The sequence below is a fragment of the Larus michahellis genome, chromosome 2 (genome assembly GCF_964199755.1).
Source record: "Larus michahellis chromosome 2, bLarMic1.1, whole genome shotgun sequence".
Taxonomy (NCBI): domain Eukaryota; kingdom Metazoa; phylum Chordata; class Aves; order Charadriiformes; family Laridae; genus Larus; species Larus michahellis.
The window spans coordinates 156,161,652-156,179,802 of NC_133897.1; positions in this window are offsets into that span (position 1 = coordinate 156,161,652).

An 18,151-nucleotide genomic window follows, 5' to 3' on the forward strand; every position below is an offset into this window, starting at 1 on the left:
CACTGAACTCACAGTAATCAAAACTTAAGCAAAACCCATTCACTCTTTCCTGTTTCTCTTACTCCTCCCAGCACTGGCTGTACGTATCACGCATTGAAGGGACTCTGTTTACACGATTGCATTTGTGCACAGACATTACATCTAGTACATAAAAGCAATGCTTGAAAAAAAGCAGCACTGTATTTTAAGCCTTCTGTGATGACTTTCTTCTTGAGTCTCTGAATTTCTGGTTTCACCATGTGCAAAACGGGATACATGCCCTCTTACTGCAAATTGTTTCGAGATGTATGGATGAAAAGTGCTATATATCTACTCCTGGCTATGGGCAGTTTATTTGTTCCCCTAATAACCAGTCCCCTCAATGAAGAGATTTTTATTAAGATCAACAGGAGAGCAGGAGGGGAAAAAAGGTATTTAAATTGGGGTAGGATTTTTAAAAGTGAAATTAGTCCATGGCCCTGTAATATAACATCTAGGAAAAGAAACATTATTTCAACAGGTGCATTTTATATATCACATGCACGTGCACTTTCACTGCTTGAAGCCCCTCTAGTGAAATTCACCTGGGCAGCAAATGAGCCTGTAAAGTTACATTATTAATTTTCAGGCTAGCATTCCCCTTTAGATAATCAGCGTCATGCCTTAGTAATTTACTCAACGAAGCCAATTCAGCAAAATTGCCCTTTTTACAGCATATGTACCCCATATGTGGAGGCTGGATGTATCCTTTCATTCCAGCATAGTAAGTAAGAACATGTTGTCAAGATGATGTAAACGCAAGGCTTACACTAATCAGCCATGATGCACCATCTAAGGATTTGACTAGAAGCTGAGCACTCTTTTCATATTTATATGCCGTATTTCTGCACATGTTAGAGCCCATGTAATAAAGCGACATGGTGCTCATGATCAGACATGGTGCAAGTTGGGCTGCATGTGCAGATTTCATGTATCACCATCAAAGGAGAATCCGTACTGTGCTTTCACTCCCTAGCCACATTTGGGCTGACGTACGGTGGAGAAAGCACGAGGAAGATGCAGGACAGATCAGGGATCCTGTGGGACAGGAACTCAGAGCACTTCTAGCAGCTTGTATTCAACTCATTTGGGGGAAATCAATCACAAGCAGGACCCATGGAACGGAAGTAAGAAGTACTTAATGGTCTTAACAAACACATAGCTGTATACGAAACATACTGTGTTTGATACTTAGCCATGGACTGAGCAAGCTGTGGTGGCCACAGATTGTAAGCCTGTAGTCTGGTCTTCAGACCCTCAGACCTCCTTCTGACTTAACTTCAGTCTTTCAAGTGTAGATGCTTAGTTAAAGCAACCCTCTGGATGTCCTTCACACTCAGTGGGTGTACAGAAATACAGTCAGAGTGAGATGCATCCAGCTTATTTCAGACATTGGCCTTGTGATGGGGTGAATTATTCTCTAAAGGACCCTCGCAGTCTCCACCGAATGCAGTAGAAACTTAGAGTAGATGACAAGCTTTTAGATAGATGAAGTTAGTCAGGATGAAACACACACTGAGTTATATCCACTGGGAAAAGTCTTGGTACCAGCATGACTTCACCTGAGTACAAATTTCCAGTCATGCAGAACTGGGGGCAAATGGGGCTGCAGTACCGAAAAAACTTCAGTGGTGTTTGTTCAGTGGAAACTGAGAACCAAGCTCAGCCCAGCTGAATGATGAACATCGTGAAACAGAATACTCGATTTCATCAAAGACTTTATAGTGGAGAATCACCTTAATTATTACTGACTATATTCAAGGCTCATGGAAAATTTTGAAAAAATTTCAGTGTCTCATCTGCTAATTGCTTTTCACTGAAATGAGTATCTCACAGGGGAAAGCACCAGCTAATCACAGAAGGGGAAAAAAAAGATGAACTTGGTATAATCTATTTTGTGCAAATTAAACAATGTGGAAAATGGAGCCTCCAGGGACAGTCTGTGTGAAGAGGTTACAAATATTGCTTTGCCCAGCAGGGATGATATCATGCTTTCTGTCAGAATTACTAAAATACAAACATGTATTTTCTGGAACATGGGCTTAGAGATATACGGTCTTTGTACTCACAGACTCACTTTCCCACAGAACCTCATGAACTGAAGAGTGAACCTTCATAACACTATAGCAGCCTACAGCTTTTCTTTCTTTTACTGTATCTTGTAAAAAGTTCTCAGTTCTTCATGTTAATATCCTTCTTTATGTTTTCTGACATTACATCTGAAATGCATTAAAGAATTATTTAAAATTTGGACAGACAAATGCAACAGAACAATTACATTTAAACATTTTTGATCTCAAATGTTTAACAGACCACTACAACTTCAAATCTACATACCAGACAGTCCCACAAGAGTTTTTCTCTTAGATCTGTTTATGAAATTCATCATGAAAAATGCATTATATTATTTAGATTCACACTTGACTTGCTGCACAGAAATAAATGTCTATAGGCATTTTGCAGATTTAACTGATTTGAGATATAAGTGGGCGTGCACAACTTTGATTTCTTGTGTGTTGAATTAGCATCCAAGCATCTGAAATAACACAACTGGGAAAAAATTAAGTCTGGTTTATCAATTTCAAAAACTGATCCCACAGATCTAAACTCTAAAATCTCTTTCCCAAGAACTCCCAGTATAAAATCCCTTAATAGATTTCTTTGTTTTCTATCAGAACAATGCTGAGATTCTAGTCAGAGCTGTGCAGCCCAACAGACATCAACCAGTCCTGGGACCAGAGGCCAGAAAACATGATCCAGGGACAGGGTCCGCACAGACAGGGATTTCCAGATCACGGGCCCGACCTCTAGATCTGCAACTGGGCAGGTAGGGAGGGAAAAAGAGGAAACTTCTGTCAGGGTAAATGTGGTAAATGTGGGTACGGTGCAGCACTGGAAATATATAAATTTGATGGTGGCAGTTTCCACCAGGTGATTTGGTAACCGCCCATGATTTTATCAGTGAATTTTGCTGAGCCAGGCCAAATCTCTTCCAGCTGTGATCTGACATAAATTCGTATGTTATAGATATTGTCTAATTTGTCATAGTTAGACAGTCCAAGCTATTTTTTTGCTGATCGGTTGCTATGCAACAGAGTTCTGGTAAAACAAATTATAAGGATTTTATCGTCTATCACCAAGACAGGTTAACAAAAAGAGAGAGGAAATTAGCACATGGCAAAGCTGCAAACTTATTGTGTCCTGTGTAATACTAATTTCCACTGAGTTTATGCTTCTTGAAGACAGTCTGGAGTGCCTTCAGCATGATGGGACAACATCCTGAGAGAGACAATAAATGTAATCCTAATCACTCCATGTTTCAGCTTCTGTGGCCATAAGCAGTTTCTCTCACCTTAGACGGGCAAATCAAAGTGAGATACGAGGAACACCCACATTTCAAAATCAACATTTATTCAAAACCCAAAAGTGGTCCAACAATTAGCTTGTATCTTGGCAGAAGGAGAGGATCTAGCAGCTCTACTGCAGCTGGTTCCTGGAGGCAGAATCGGTTTTTATAGCTCACAAAGCTAGACATGAACACAACCACCATATAAATTAGAAGCTTATTTTTTCTTCAGTAATCACTTTGTGACCTGCTGCAATGTGTACTGAGTAAAAAATTAATCTCTACTTGTTGGAAGTCCATTGCCTTGGTAGACCCTTTTGTACTACTTTGTCCTTCCCTGCATTTGTGATGCCCCGAACAATGTTGTATAGCAAAATATGTGCCTTAAAATACATTCCGTCTCATGGGGACAATACACTCGTGTCACACAAGTCAGTGATGAAGCTCCCATTGTTCTATTTCTATCCTTAATTCTAGCAAAAATGGAAGAGACCAAAGGCTGATGCAGGAAAAAATGGGTCCATCGTCTTTCTGACTTGGATACATATCACTCTCAATGTAATACCTGCATTACAGAAGAAAAACTATGTGTTCTTTGGTCCCAAACTCAAAGAAGTACATATATCAAGAAGATATTAATGCTTTATTCTCCCAATAAACATGTTGCTGGCTGATGGAATATACCTTCCTTATCAGGCACAACTGTAATACCTTCTCGCTCTTAATTCAGAACTGAATTTGAGAATAAAAGTTCTTCAGTAAGCAGGGGAATTTGGAATACGTTAGTGTTGCCCTCTGTGGTTTAAAAGACATTAAAAAGGAGACCGCCATGAATTATCCCTCACAGACCGTGATGAAGAAGGAGATTGTGGGTCAGAGTGGCACAGACATCTCTAAATACAGAAATGATTTTGAATTTGGAAGCCATTATTGCGCCACGTGCTGCAGCAGATGTAAGTATCTTATCCCATCTATGCTCCCTAGCAATCTGAAATCCCTGAATAATTGTTCCTCTTTTTTGCAGCACAAGTCCAATGATGAGGATGTCAAATCAAGAATACAGAATTTGACTGGCAGTGTCAGGCTCCTGGAGGAGTCCAACGATGAACAGGAGAAAGCTCTGAAGTCAACTCTTGGATAGTGATGAGAAGTTGGACACTTCAAAGCTCACACAGCTGTAGAAAGGATGTTTACAAATTAAGGCTGACTAAGGTCAAGGACACCTGCTAGTCAAAAAATGTGTAGTTTTTGTTCCTAGCCAATTGCAAGAAATCTAGTGGAGCCTCCCTGCTGTGCTTATAAAGTCACATAATGTTCTCCATTCTGGTCATTTGTGCAAAATTAATTTAGTTCTGTTCTGCTTCCTGCTGTCCCATGACAGATCATAAAAAAATTGCTAATAGTTACTTAAATAACATCCATTTTTCTAAGGGTGATAAAAATTTTGTTTACCCTCTGCAACTGCCAAGGTGTTTTAGTTGGATTTGGATAAATGCTTGTTTGCAACATTAGCGATTCCACTGGGGGAATCCAGCCTGGAAAACTGCTAATTGTATTTTTCCCTCCAAGTCACAAACCACTCCTTGTGCTTTTATGTGGTTTTTCCACTCAGCATTGTCACTTCGGCAACACAGCACTCAAAGACTTTTACCTATTTAAATAATAAACCATAGCCTGGATATTGGACTACTTCTCTTACACTGATGTAATTATAACTCTAAGCCAACAGTGCGTCTTTCTTCAGTTTCTAAGCTTAAAAAGATAAAAACAGATGAACCAGTTACAGGATAAGAAGGGTACAAACTTGCAGTGCACTCTGTGGTAATCGGCGATGCGCACAGTCTCACCTCTCAAGTAACTTTCCCAATTTATTTCTTTCAGGTCCCATAGGTATGAATGTACCACTGCGTATCCCATAAGAAAAGAAGAGGTAGTTCTGGTTCTTCTTTACAACATCAGGAAGACTTCACCTTGGTGTGTTTTTCCAGTGGTTTTGATTTGATTCCCAAGGGTAGAGGTCTCTTGAACCAAATTTATTTTCTCTAGGTTGTCTTTCGGAGGTATTGTCTTCAATCCGCCACCTAGAAGGAGATCCCTGAGTCTTGTTTGTAGCATGCTTCCCATTCCTTGAGTAATTCTTGCAACTCTTCATAGGAACCTTCTCCAATCTTTCAGCATCAGTCCTCAGATACAGACTTCAGAAATGGAGACTGCAGCACATACACTGCTGCCAACTGAACTTCTGGCCACTTTTAAGTGTTGAGTATGAATAACGGGGACAATCTAAAATTACTAGACACTTTTGAAAACATTGGCCTTAGTGACTGATTCTCTTTGAACATTCACTAGTGTGCATTGCTAATACCTCACCTAAAGTCATTAGTTATACCAGTTTCAGTGAAACAAGAATCAGATCTTCAAGGTCTGGTCTTAACCTCTTCATACCAAAAAATCGCAATGAGTTAAAAAAGTTGACACACATTGGAGTTTAAAAAAAGGAATAAGAAAGAGGAACTCCCTTGCCCTTCCTGCTTCAGTTTACTTTAACTAGTGACCACAGTGCAAATAAACCAAATAAGCGGCAAAAACAAATATTCATTCCCCCATCACCCAAACAACTATTGTGTTCTCAGGGTTTGCAAAGAGAAGGAATATATGTTATTAGCCCAGTTGACACAGCTGTAGAGACACGGACAGGCTTTTGGACATGCAAGCTGTTTGTTCTTTACGAAAGCTGGAAGGGCTGTGTTAATCCCCTCCTGCCCTCTGCATTTGCAAGGGGATGTGACTTCCCTGTGTTAATAACTAACTATTATGATTCTTTCTCTGCTTAAATGCAGAAGGATTGTCCAGCCACCACATGTGGCATCTGAAGTGGAAATTTAGGGGGGATTCTCGAGTGCAAAGAGTATCTGCAGGAGGGGAAAGAGATGGGAGTCTGCACTTTGAGTCAAAATATTTGGTTATAAATCAGTGCATTATCAAAAAAGTGGGCAATTTGATTTGAGCTGGATGAGGAATGCAGTGACTATCCTGGGAGTGGACTGGTACCATGACAGCCACCCTATTGTTTAGTATATCCATAACATCTTAAAATTCAAGTTTCAAAGTACTTACTGGAAGAGGTGAGGCACCAGCCATAAAGAGCCATGTAGACTGTTTTCCTCTGACCTGGCTTTGCCTTGGCTGTGGCTCCTGGGAGAGCCTCCCAGTTCACATGGCTCCAGTTGCACCCTAACCCCCTGGGAAACCTAGGTGGAGGTAGTCACCATTCCCTCCCCAGCATCCCTGCTTGCCCGTACAACACACCAACACACAGCCAGGACACCAGCATCCTAAAACAACCCACAAAGCAGGCATGCTGAACAGCTCACACGTGACTGCTGTTACAGATCTTCCCGGGGTCCTTCAAGCATATTGACATGAAAATGTTGCATGGGCCAGGCACAGACCCAAAGCCAAAGCAGGTTTTTTTTCAGGGTGAGTGAGATTTGAACCCCAGAGTTCGATTTGGAGATGTTGTGACTCTTTCTAGCTTTCTAAATCATAAAGCAAGATGACCCTTTGGCTAGTGAACTCACCAGTGCGTGGACCAGTTGATTGTCAGGTAGTTAAGCTGTGTCGTTTGTCAGCAGTTAACAATTGCATCAGCGACCAAGATGATTTCTAACATCAGGTCTGTGCTCAGTACATAGCTGCACGTTAGAAGATGAAAACACGTGGCATTTTTTACCACATTACACATCTGGAAATTCAAAGTTAACCTACATTTGGAGACTCTGAACTGAAAAATAAACAAAATCTAATCAACTGTGGCTTCACGTAGCTGTGGAAACAGCTATGGCTTGAGAGCAGCTGTGCTTGTTATTTCAATGCTTTCTGATATGGTACAGTAAGTTACGTCTCAGTTACAGGGAAGTTACTCCTCTCTTACATCAGTCAGGGTAATCTTCTGCACCGTGTGTTTGTTGAATTATTTGCGGTGCATCACGGAGTCGCCGACCTGAGAAATCCCCACACCCTCAGAATCAAACTCAACAAATGGCAGTGTCCTGCAAATGCTTGCAGAGCAATTGGTGGGTGACCCATCACTCTGGCCTCAGCACGCTTTGCAGGCTCAGGAAACTTCGCTGGGTGCTCTCTGCAAATCAGTGTTGCAGCCCCTCTCCCACAGGGATGTCCTCGCACATCTCAACACCCCTTATCATGTGACAGGGCTGTGCTAACATATGTGAGGAAAAACTGTACCTCACTGAAAAATATGGTCCTGAAATAGTATTGAAACTCTCTGCCATCCATCTTGCAATTACTTTTGAGTACCTTGTCCCATGTAGATCCTGATCTAAAGCTGATAAAATCAGTGAATCGGTAACACTTGGCAGAAAGGGGCTTTGAATCTGACAGTTGTGGCCGCATTACTGTAGAGATGTGTGGTATTCAGTGAAGAAAGGGATTTGTGGGAGGTTTAAGAGGAAGGGAGGGAGGGAGGGAGGGAGGGAGGAAGGAAGGAAGGAAGGAAGGAAGGAAGGAAGGAAGGAAGGAAGGAAGGAAGGAAGGAAGGAAGGAAGGAAGGAAGGAAGGAAGGAAGGAAGGAAGGAAGGAAGGAAGGAAGGAAGGAAGTAAAGTTGGTTTCCAAAGCTACTTTCTGACTTAGTATTTTAACAGTATAAAAGTAACTAGCTCCCATCAAAAACAGCATTTGTTCTTAGGTGCCTAATTTGTACTTTCTAATATGCTGGGAAAACAAAGTCTGTTTCAAGAAGAGAGCCGAGATCCGAAAGGTGAAGCGGGATTTTCTCAGGGAAACAATAAGAACCGACTGCAGCAATGGCTCCAAGCTTTTTTCCATTTTTGTCCTTTGGGATTTTGCGAGCAGTGAATTAACCCCCCTCTCAAGGAGCCCACACTGTGTAACAGGGCCCACAGACCTCACAGAAAGAGACACCCGCACGTTAGCACTTTACCATTTATCACTCACTGAGTTGGCTGTGGAGGTTACCCCAGTTTACTGAGGCCTCATGAAGGGGTCTCCAGCACACTTGGTCTCTACCCCAGGACTGTGTTTATGTAGTAATTATAGCCATGACAGCTAATTGAGTTTTTCCAATCAATCACACTGGAAGTTTTGTTTGTTTTCCTGTGCTAGGGAACAGGAAGGTTTTACCCTTTTCTAAACAGTGAGAAAGAAATGAAGGACATTTTTCAGGCACAAGTTGAAAATTATTATTTAAGAAGGGTTCAATTAGCAAAAATCCTACTTACTTTAAGTGTAATGACACTGAGGTTTGTCTGGCCTTTATAGTAGATAATCAAAAGAATTTCATAACAGAAGTCAGCTCCCCTTCAGTTGATACATGGGGAGGTAAAATAGATGTTACAAAGCCACTTCACAAGCTGGAAATAATTGTCAGGTCTCTTGAGGACTGTTCTTTAATGGTTATTCGACCATCCAAGCTCCAGCATCAGACAAGAAGCATGAGGCTGATTGCAGCCAGGAATATTAAGGTTTGGTTGCTGCAATGGAGAGAAGAAGGAATCTTCCTGTTCAGAGGAATCACACCAGCAAGGACAGGAGCCCCTGAGATAAGGAGCTGTGTCTTGCCCTTCCTCTGTGCCTTTGCCAAGTTAATTAGTGACTCTGATGGCCAACTGAAGAAAAGCTGTCATAAGGCTGGGGCATGCTCCAAGCCTATACATACACAACTGGCGGGTTCGTCACTATTCTGGGTTATTGGTCTATGGGACAAGGCAAAATATTTCAGCTCATTGCTTCACTCAGTGGAGCTACACTTCTCTTTTCACGCAAATACTAGCACAGACCATGCCAAGTCTTCTGTCGTTACAGTTTACACCAGTTGTTCTTATATTTCTCTGTTCAGCGCCAAAATTTGAAAAAAGTTCCTATCTACCTTTGTGACTCAGTAAGAAATGAAATGACACAATGCATCCCAAAAGACTGCATGCCACTGTTCTGTGCACAACAGACTTGCTCTGAGCTTGGCAAATCTCGGTCAGGAGCTATGCTGATGCAGTTCCTTCTACCTCAGGGCAGGGGAATAGACTAAATCACCTGGTTTCCACTTTTGTCTGTTATCAGATGCCTGACCAAATAGCCATGTGGGTGCACCTTCTGTAGAGCAAATTTAGGCCCAGTGACAGTGAGGTTGCCTGACCTTTCACAGGCCACATAAAAATCATTTATGCTCCCATTTGCCAAGATATCATGAACCATGAACCATCATCTGTACAAGACAGCCCATCAGAATTCCTTCCCACCTTATTGCAGGCATTTCAAATAAAACTGTGTATGTAGGTGATCCAAAGGTTTATCATAAAGAAAGCTACAACCCGCAAATGTCCCATTATAGGAGAAGCAAGTTTGCAGCTGGCATGCTGACTACTTCAGTGCTCACCTTGTCATTCATAACCAAAGGGGAAAAGTTCTACACCTCGTGGGAAAAGTTCTGCACCTCGTGGGAAAGCTGCTTGATCCAATACATGGGGCAAGAGGAGAAGTCCCAGTTGGTCAGTGGATTTAGCAACAGGAAGTTCTCTGACAAATAAACAGCCAGACACTGTTAGCTCATGTTCCCAACCTCACACTTCTTATGGGGGTGAGGAATTCTTTTAGTAACTCCACTTATCCAATCTCTGTACTTAAAAAGAATGAACAAGCTGAAAGGTTGTGAAACCATCTCTGCTTCCTTCTAGTCCCAGAGAAAAACATTGTGTAAACACAAGGTGATGTCCTACCTGTGAGTCTGACCTGTAGTCAAGTCATAAAATGCCACTCTGGGGAAACAGAGAAACTAGAAAATTAGATAACAAATGAGATTAATACACTTTATTGAATGGGCTGTTGTTTCCTAAATGGTCCAACAGCAAGTAGCATCTGGCACTGGTTCTATGAAGCTCTGACCGATACCCACTTCACCTGTTATTGGCATCGCTGAGCAAGGTTGCTGGATATTTCCAACACAAAATCAGAGGTGCAAAACAGGATCTGATAAATCATGAAAAATAAATGTTACGTGTTTACCTTGTTCTGTCAGGACACGATGCTCGTCCCTGCCAAAGGGACAGCAGACTGACAGTGACCTCCTTAATCCCACTGAAACTATCATATTTGGGCTAAACTGAGATTTAAATGATACCAAAGACCTTTTATTTTTCCCTGAAGACACCTTTAGCTACTGTATTTGGGGAAGGTTGGATATGAAGTCCTACCCCTTCTGCCCTGGGAACTGGTCAAAGGCTTGTTCACTACAGTTCATCAGGATTATTTGAATTTAAAACTTATATTAAAAAATCCATTGCTTACTGGTGTGTTAAATATCTGCCTTGTCTTTCAGTGTAGCAAATGTTGGCTTCCCAGGACATTAAACATTAAAAAACCCCAAAACGCTCTATAAGGAAGACAGATTGCTAAAGGGTTTGGATTGCTTATGGTCCAGTGATTAAAAACATAAATTCAGTACTGCATTGATCATGATTCCTTCACTCTTTTTGCCAAAATGTCTATTTAATGTGAACTCTTCTCTGCGTGTCCTGTACATCTACCACTGACATGCAAACAGAAACACTGGAGACACAAAAGTGACTGAAACAAAATCCAAGACCTCAGCTATGCTCAGATCCAAACCCTTACTTCGATCTATTAATAACACAGAAAGTACAAGTTACTTGAAATGTGCACAGAGTTTATATTTAATCCTTTTTTTCCTAATCCTCACTGAGCACAATAATAAGAGTGATCCCCTGTAGGCAGGCAGGCAGCACAGCCTTTGATGGCAAATGAGTTATAAATCAACAGCAAGTCAGAGATGTTAAGGTTGTATCTTCCCCAGGAAAAAAGATATATTTTTAACTTGAATTAGCTACCACAGTGCTTAGCCCTAATGAAGACAAAGTAGTTGATAGCTTTCACAGGGGTTAGTGGGTCAAAGTAAACCCTGTGGTTGCCCTAGGCTTTAATCAGTTCTGCCAACATCTATCAGAATTAAACTTTCTTCCCTAAGATTTTACTTCATCTTAGTATACTAAGTCCTCTGTCTTGATTTAAAAATACCCTCTTTCCCCCTAGTGAAAATGAAGTCTTAGGGCTAAGAATAACAGGAGGCGTGTTGACAGTTCAAGTGGAGGGTAGGAAGGATAGGGAGAAACAATGGGAAAACAAGATGGGAAAAGGAGTCATTTATTTGCTTTGGGGATAAAAGTAAAAAAAAATTAAAAAAAAAGATAAAGTAGATTTAAAATATTAGATATAATAGAAGAGTACGTACAGTTCTAGAAGGTTGTGAATTACTTACATATATAAATTCTGTAGGATCAAAGAAAAGTCAATACAATATCTACAAAACCTTTTCTGAAATCTTTGATCTCTTCCTTTCCTGATCAATAGACAGACATATGGACGGACAGAATGACTGTATTTTACACAGATATTGTCTTCTGAAGGGAACAGGCAAGAGGAGAAATTAGTGTGTATTTGACCACATCATATAATCCTTCTGCTCCTAACTGCTCTGTTAGGACAGTCAGGTGAACCTCCACTATGGCCACCCTCAGATATGGCAACCATATTCTGATTATTTGGTTGCTTTTTCAGATTCTTCTTTTTTCTTCCATAATCCCTTGCCACAAGCAAAAACTTTTGGAGTGACTTAATAAAAGTTTTTACTAAAACACACTGTTTGGTTTGGTAGGCAAAATACCCCCAAAGAACAACATTTAAAACATACTTATTCACAAGGACTGTTTCAGGCCTCTGAAAGATTAACTTTTGAAACAGGATAAAAAACGAGGGGCCAAATCAACTTTCTCTGTGGTGGTGTTCTCCTCTTTGCTGGGCTTCCCTTGTCCACTAGCATTCTCCTGTTTCCAAATCAATTCACTGTGTTGATTGAGACAGGAGTTTGGGGAAATGATATATTAACTCTGGGACTTGCATCTGCTCCTGGCTCGTCCACCTCAGCACTGCAAACACAAGGTTTTGATGGGAATATTGATATTCATTGCATTCCAGTACAGAGATGAAACATAAAGTGTCATGCCATGTCAGTCCTAACTTGGTCTAAACAGGCTTCAGTGGCAGCTAACAAATTCAGACGGAAAGGAAGGCTGGTCTTTGAGTGATTATAACCTGATGTAAAGACCAAACAGCATCTTACCCTAGGACGATGACTGGATATGGATTGCTCTTTGAGTTGCTTTATCACTCAGAAATAAGAAAGTCACATAGATGCACGGTTAGTTTGGAAATCGACATTTAGCTTTCACGGCACTCTAGGGTTAGTCAGTAAGATATGATGAGTGAAGAGTGGGTGATTCAATCAGGCAGAAATCGGGGGAAGTGTGGTGTTGACTCTGGAGTCTCCATTGGCTCTGGCTGGCTGAATCTCTGAAGCTTTTCAAGAGTTCACATTTGCTAAGGGAAAATTAATTTCTACTCGTTCCCAGAACAGAAAACTGTAGGCCACATATAGAGGAGCTATGTCTGCTGTAAAGAGCAGAGAGGCAAAAGTCCTTACAGAGAGACCGCTACAAATTTAACATCCTCTCCACCATTATACAAGCAACACATTCGCTGCCTGTAAATGTCACTGTGCTGCATTCTTCACCTTGCTCCATGAGCGGTGTAAGGTATGGCATTGCTGGACTTCTAGCATGGATGTGTTGAAGCTCTGGACAGTCACACACCTTCTGTTTCCTTTTAGGACATCTCAAGTGCAGCACTGAGTCACAAAGGAAAAGGTGAATGTTGCAAGCTGAGATCTGCAGAACCCGAGAACATCACAGACTGATAATCAAATGAAAATTCACATGGACTTGACCAGGGATTTGGATGTGTCTTGTGTCCATATTCAGACCAAAAGACCTCCCATACCCCAGGAAGAAAAGAAAAATTCTGCATGTAGATGGAGCACACAAGGCCAAGCAGATGTCTCTATATGATCTCCCTTTTTCTTTCATCTTTTCTTGTATTATCTGTTTCATTTGCAGGCTTACTCTGAGTACACAATGCTCTTCACTTCATCGTTAGGTTCTCATGGCAGTACCACAGTTCACATTTCCTCTTCCAGAAACTGTCCTTCAAAATGAATATTCTGGAGCTTCCTGTGATCCAGCGCCAGTTCAGTAATGATCAGTGCATGCTAACAGGTAAACGTGGCTGTACCTGAAAGAAATTTTTAATGCACTACATAGTAAGTAAGACCATCCAACATAGGAGCTATGAAAACCAGAGACTCTCTGCAGCAAAGTTAGTTGGATATTGGAGCATTTATGCAGCAGTAAGTATAAACTTTCCTTACCATTTGAAGGCTTCATAAGCTTCATTCATCAGTTAGTTTACTGATCATATCCCTTCAGAGCTGGATAATATCCAATTCTTTGTCTAATCAAAATCTCTTCTTATCATGTCATTGTTAACACTCAAGCGTTATATTGGCTTAGACATCATATGGAAAAAAATTTAATGATCCATAACTGGATAATTAAGTCTAACCTATAAACACTGATGTTAATGACTACCAGGCTGCCATGTTCTTTTTTGAAGTCCGATGGCTAAAACTTTGTTTTCCCCTTACAAAAACAAAACCCACTCTTAATTTCCTGGAATAACATGGAATAAATTCCTGTTCCATCCAACACAATTTGAGCATTTTAGCTTCCTCAGTTACAAGCTCTGTTTCTTGGAAAATGTGGTGTTCATATGGCTCTACTTAATAAGGAGGAATTAATTTTCCTCTTCATTGACTGTTAGGAATCTTTGCAATTCCAGGGAGACCATCTGAATCCTTTATATTCTCTCCCTAAAATTGTGCAACATAATCATTCCTACTAAGTGCTCTGATATTCCTTAAAATGCTTGTGGCTATTTTGTCATGGCTTGTGTACGTAATAACGCAGAGTAATCCTCTTTTCTAGATACATGCACAGAAAGAATGAGACCTTTATAAATTAGTAACGAATGAAAAGTATTTCAAAGAAAATGCCAATATCTGAGCCCATTATTCTAGATATTTCTGAACCAAAATATTACACAGCTAGGAGAAATTATAATAAGATGTTGATGTAGTGTTCAAAATAGAATTGGAAATAAACTAGGCTAATCATACATACCTAAGTGAGATCCCTCTGAAGTCTTATTTAAATTAATTAAGACATGGTTACAAAGGAAGTACAAATGCAACCAGTTATGTCTCCTAGATCTAGGGGTTTTGTCCACTCTTGGCTTCTCACATTTCCCTACCCAAGTTTCCAAAAAAGGCTCTGTACAAGTGAAGGAGTCCACCACATGTGTTCTATTATAGCTATGACACAATATTGTCTCCTATTTGCAGTGCAGCAATTCCTGCAAAGGCAATTAGGACATACCCCCGGGACTTCGACGGGATGGGGGGCGGTGAATATCGACAGGCGTGAATGCTAGCATGGAGGACTTCTTCCTGACTTGGTTCTTACACAGCTGTGATGCCCATTTCAGCCAAGGTACATAAAACCCGTGTGTGACTGGAGTAATCTCCAACTGATCACTAGCAAATTGGCACACAGGTGAATCCAGGGAAGAAACACCATTTGTAGTTCAGCGGGCATCTTTTAGGAAAATCATTGTCTCCAGAACAACACATCTGGGAGTAACAGATGCTGTCCAGCAAAGGCATCTCACCCTGGTGAGACTATTAAGCCAGGGAGCGAGTGGTTCCCCTGTGCTATATTCATTCCACGCAAACACACTTTTCCTTTTATTTCAGGCATAGACCGCACTCATCTTTCACAAGATAATGAAAATGAAAGTATTTCCTTACTGGCCAAAGTAGATTAGAAGCAAATACTTTTGACTGTGATATGTATTTCACACTATAATGCCCCTGTGGTGCAGTCTTTCTCTAATCTATTGGTTAAATAAACTCTTTCTTATACAGAAAGAAGATGTTAATCATTACATTTTGCCCTAAAAAGATTGCTTTCTTTCTATTTTATTTTTTAATTATTATTTTAATTTTATTTTTCTATTTCTTTCTATGAAGTTCTTTACCTGCCAGGCAAAGAAAAGTGTCCTAATTAATGAAAATCATTAAGAAGGGTTAATTGTCTTTATCTAAGCCATCTAACGGCCATAATTAACTCTGAGATATTTTCTCTTCTTCTGCTCTGCCGTGTGAAGTGTTTGTAGAATATCCAATGTGGGTGCCATTCTAACATTTTAACAATCCTCTCCTAAGCCATGAATTTATGTTTCTTCTTCATGTCTCAGGAGGCAATATATTCAAAAGCATCTGGAAAGTCTCAGTGCCATCCACCTGTGACTCCTGACTGTCCCATGCCTGCTGCGTTCAGGCCCGACAGCAAGAGTTCTGCACACCAAATCCCTACCATACTGGGTTAATTTGAAAAATGCTTCATAAGTTGATCAAAAGCTGAAAACCATTAAGAGCAATTTGTTCTTTTCAACAGAAATAAGCTTATGAGCATTTTCGCTTTGATGGTTTCCATTAGCCAGAAAACACGGTCCTGCAGCAAGTCCCTCTCCTAATGCAGTCCTTTTATATACAGGGCCTCAGTCAGACAATAGAGCAGGATCTGGTTGGTTTCCAAGCTCTGTTACATGAGCTGATGGAAAAGAGAGATTGGACCTGATGTATACCATTATTCATAAAAACAAATGCCCCATTGGCAGCACAGCAGAAAGGGATGCTGTGTGTGTATTTCCAATGTGGATGTGGGAATGGGTGAAGACAGACGTGAGTTACCCTGCTCACGATCGAAGTTGGTCAGATGTAAACCAAACCCAGTCTGGAAGCTTAATAGCTAACTTCATGCAGACTTTGTGCCCTGGATAATATATCCTGCCTCTCAGAAAGCCTTATTACCTCACACGCAGCTCCCACTACACAGCTCTCACATCAGAGCCCTCAGTACTTGGAGCTCCGGTGCAGGAGTTCAGGTCTGCCTTTAGACATAGTCACTGTCTACAAGCAAGGGAAAGAAAACTAGAAGATGTGATTATATTTTTTTTAGATCTTTATGACACGTAAAAATCCAAGAGCAGAAACTTATATCTGGTAGACACTGCTGAGGTCAGACACTTTTATTGCAATCATCAGAATCACCTATATAAAAATATACATCTTCTTCTTTTTTCCTCATTTCTTGGGCTGTAAACTCTTCCAGAGTCCCTCTGCACAGATTGTAAGAACTTCTTTTCGTTCCCAAGCTAAATGGACACATGGGCCATTTATATCCCATTGCTCTTATATGTTTGGATCCAGTTGATTCAATTTGTGAATTCCTGCCAATACCTAATTTGAGGATACAGATTCTTCCTGCCCTATTGCCAACACACATACAGAACTAAAACATGTTAACAGATTTAGTCTAAAGGCAGATGATGGACACAAACAGTTGGGAGAGGGTAAAGAAACCACGGGCAGCATCAGGCAGTGTGATAGCCACCAAAAATCTACTCATGGCTGAATTTTTGTAATGACAAGATCCGAGAAAGAATCTGAAACAGGGAAAAGAATCATCTGCATGAGTATTTGGAAACGTCTCAGCCAGGGGCAAAAAACATGAAACAGCAGCGCACATCTGTATTTGAAAATAAAATGATCTGGACCTGCTGTCTGAGTGGATACCCTGGGTTTGCTGGACAAAAAAGCTGACTTCTCAAAGAAAAGCGATTGTACACAATGAGAGGCGGCACAGGAGATTCAAAGTAAAAGCTGGAGGAGCTGGAGGGAGTCAGTGGGAGGAGACTGCAGTTGCCTATGATAATATGGGGCCAAAGAAGATGGAAATGTTAGAAAGGGACTGTGGAGCTCTAAAGGCCCAGAAGTAGCCTGTGGCTTCATTACAGAGCAAAGGCTCCCCTCACAGCTTACCAGGCCTGAGCTGGGGATCCACCAGGATTCAGTGAGAAAAACAACATTTACTAAATCAATAGCAATGCTTTTGGTTGTGTATATGTTTCCTGGGAGGTGTCACTGCAGACTCAGGCTAGGCTCAACCCGCCTTAGCTTCTGAAGCCTGACACAAGTCAGTCCTGCCATGAAATGTCTACAAAACTTATTATTTCTTTTGTCTGGCTCTGAGTTATTTTGTCTCTCAGTTATTGGAGTTTGTTTTAAAACAAAAGCAATTTATCTAAATTACTGTTATGACTATAGTCTGATCTTCCCACTATTTCTACACCCTCTGGAGCAGTTGGTGAAATTTCCTCCTGTTTTATAAATCAATAAATTATTTAGACAAGGTATCACTTTGAACTGCCAGCATTTGAGTATCAGAAGCATAATAGACAGCCCACAGACAAGCAGAATACTCCTTTACCTGCATGCCTTTCTAACAGGCAAGAGTAAAATCACACCATTTCTGTCAAATGTATTAGTGTGAATAAAATTCGGCCTTTCTTTAACTAGCTGGAGAGGCAAAGTGTACGTGCTTCTGTAGAACTGGCAAAGGAAACCATTCTTTCCACCAGGGATTCCAGGCCTTTGGACAGAGTAGCTTGAGTATGACTAAAAAGGTTGCAAAATCTTTAAACAGTGTCACACGAAGCATGTAACGTACCCTCTCCTTGCATCTACCATAGCAATTAATGCCAATAAGTATAAACTAATTGTTAACATCTGCGCAAAGTGAGAGCAGCTTTTGCTCTCCGGCAGTTTCAGAGGATAAAGCTTTAGCTTCAAACACCCTGGAAGAACAAAAGAACACCCAGAAGAACACTGGAATCAAGAGACAAAACAAGATTTTACATTAGTGCTTTTTATTATGGCTCCA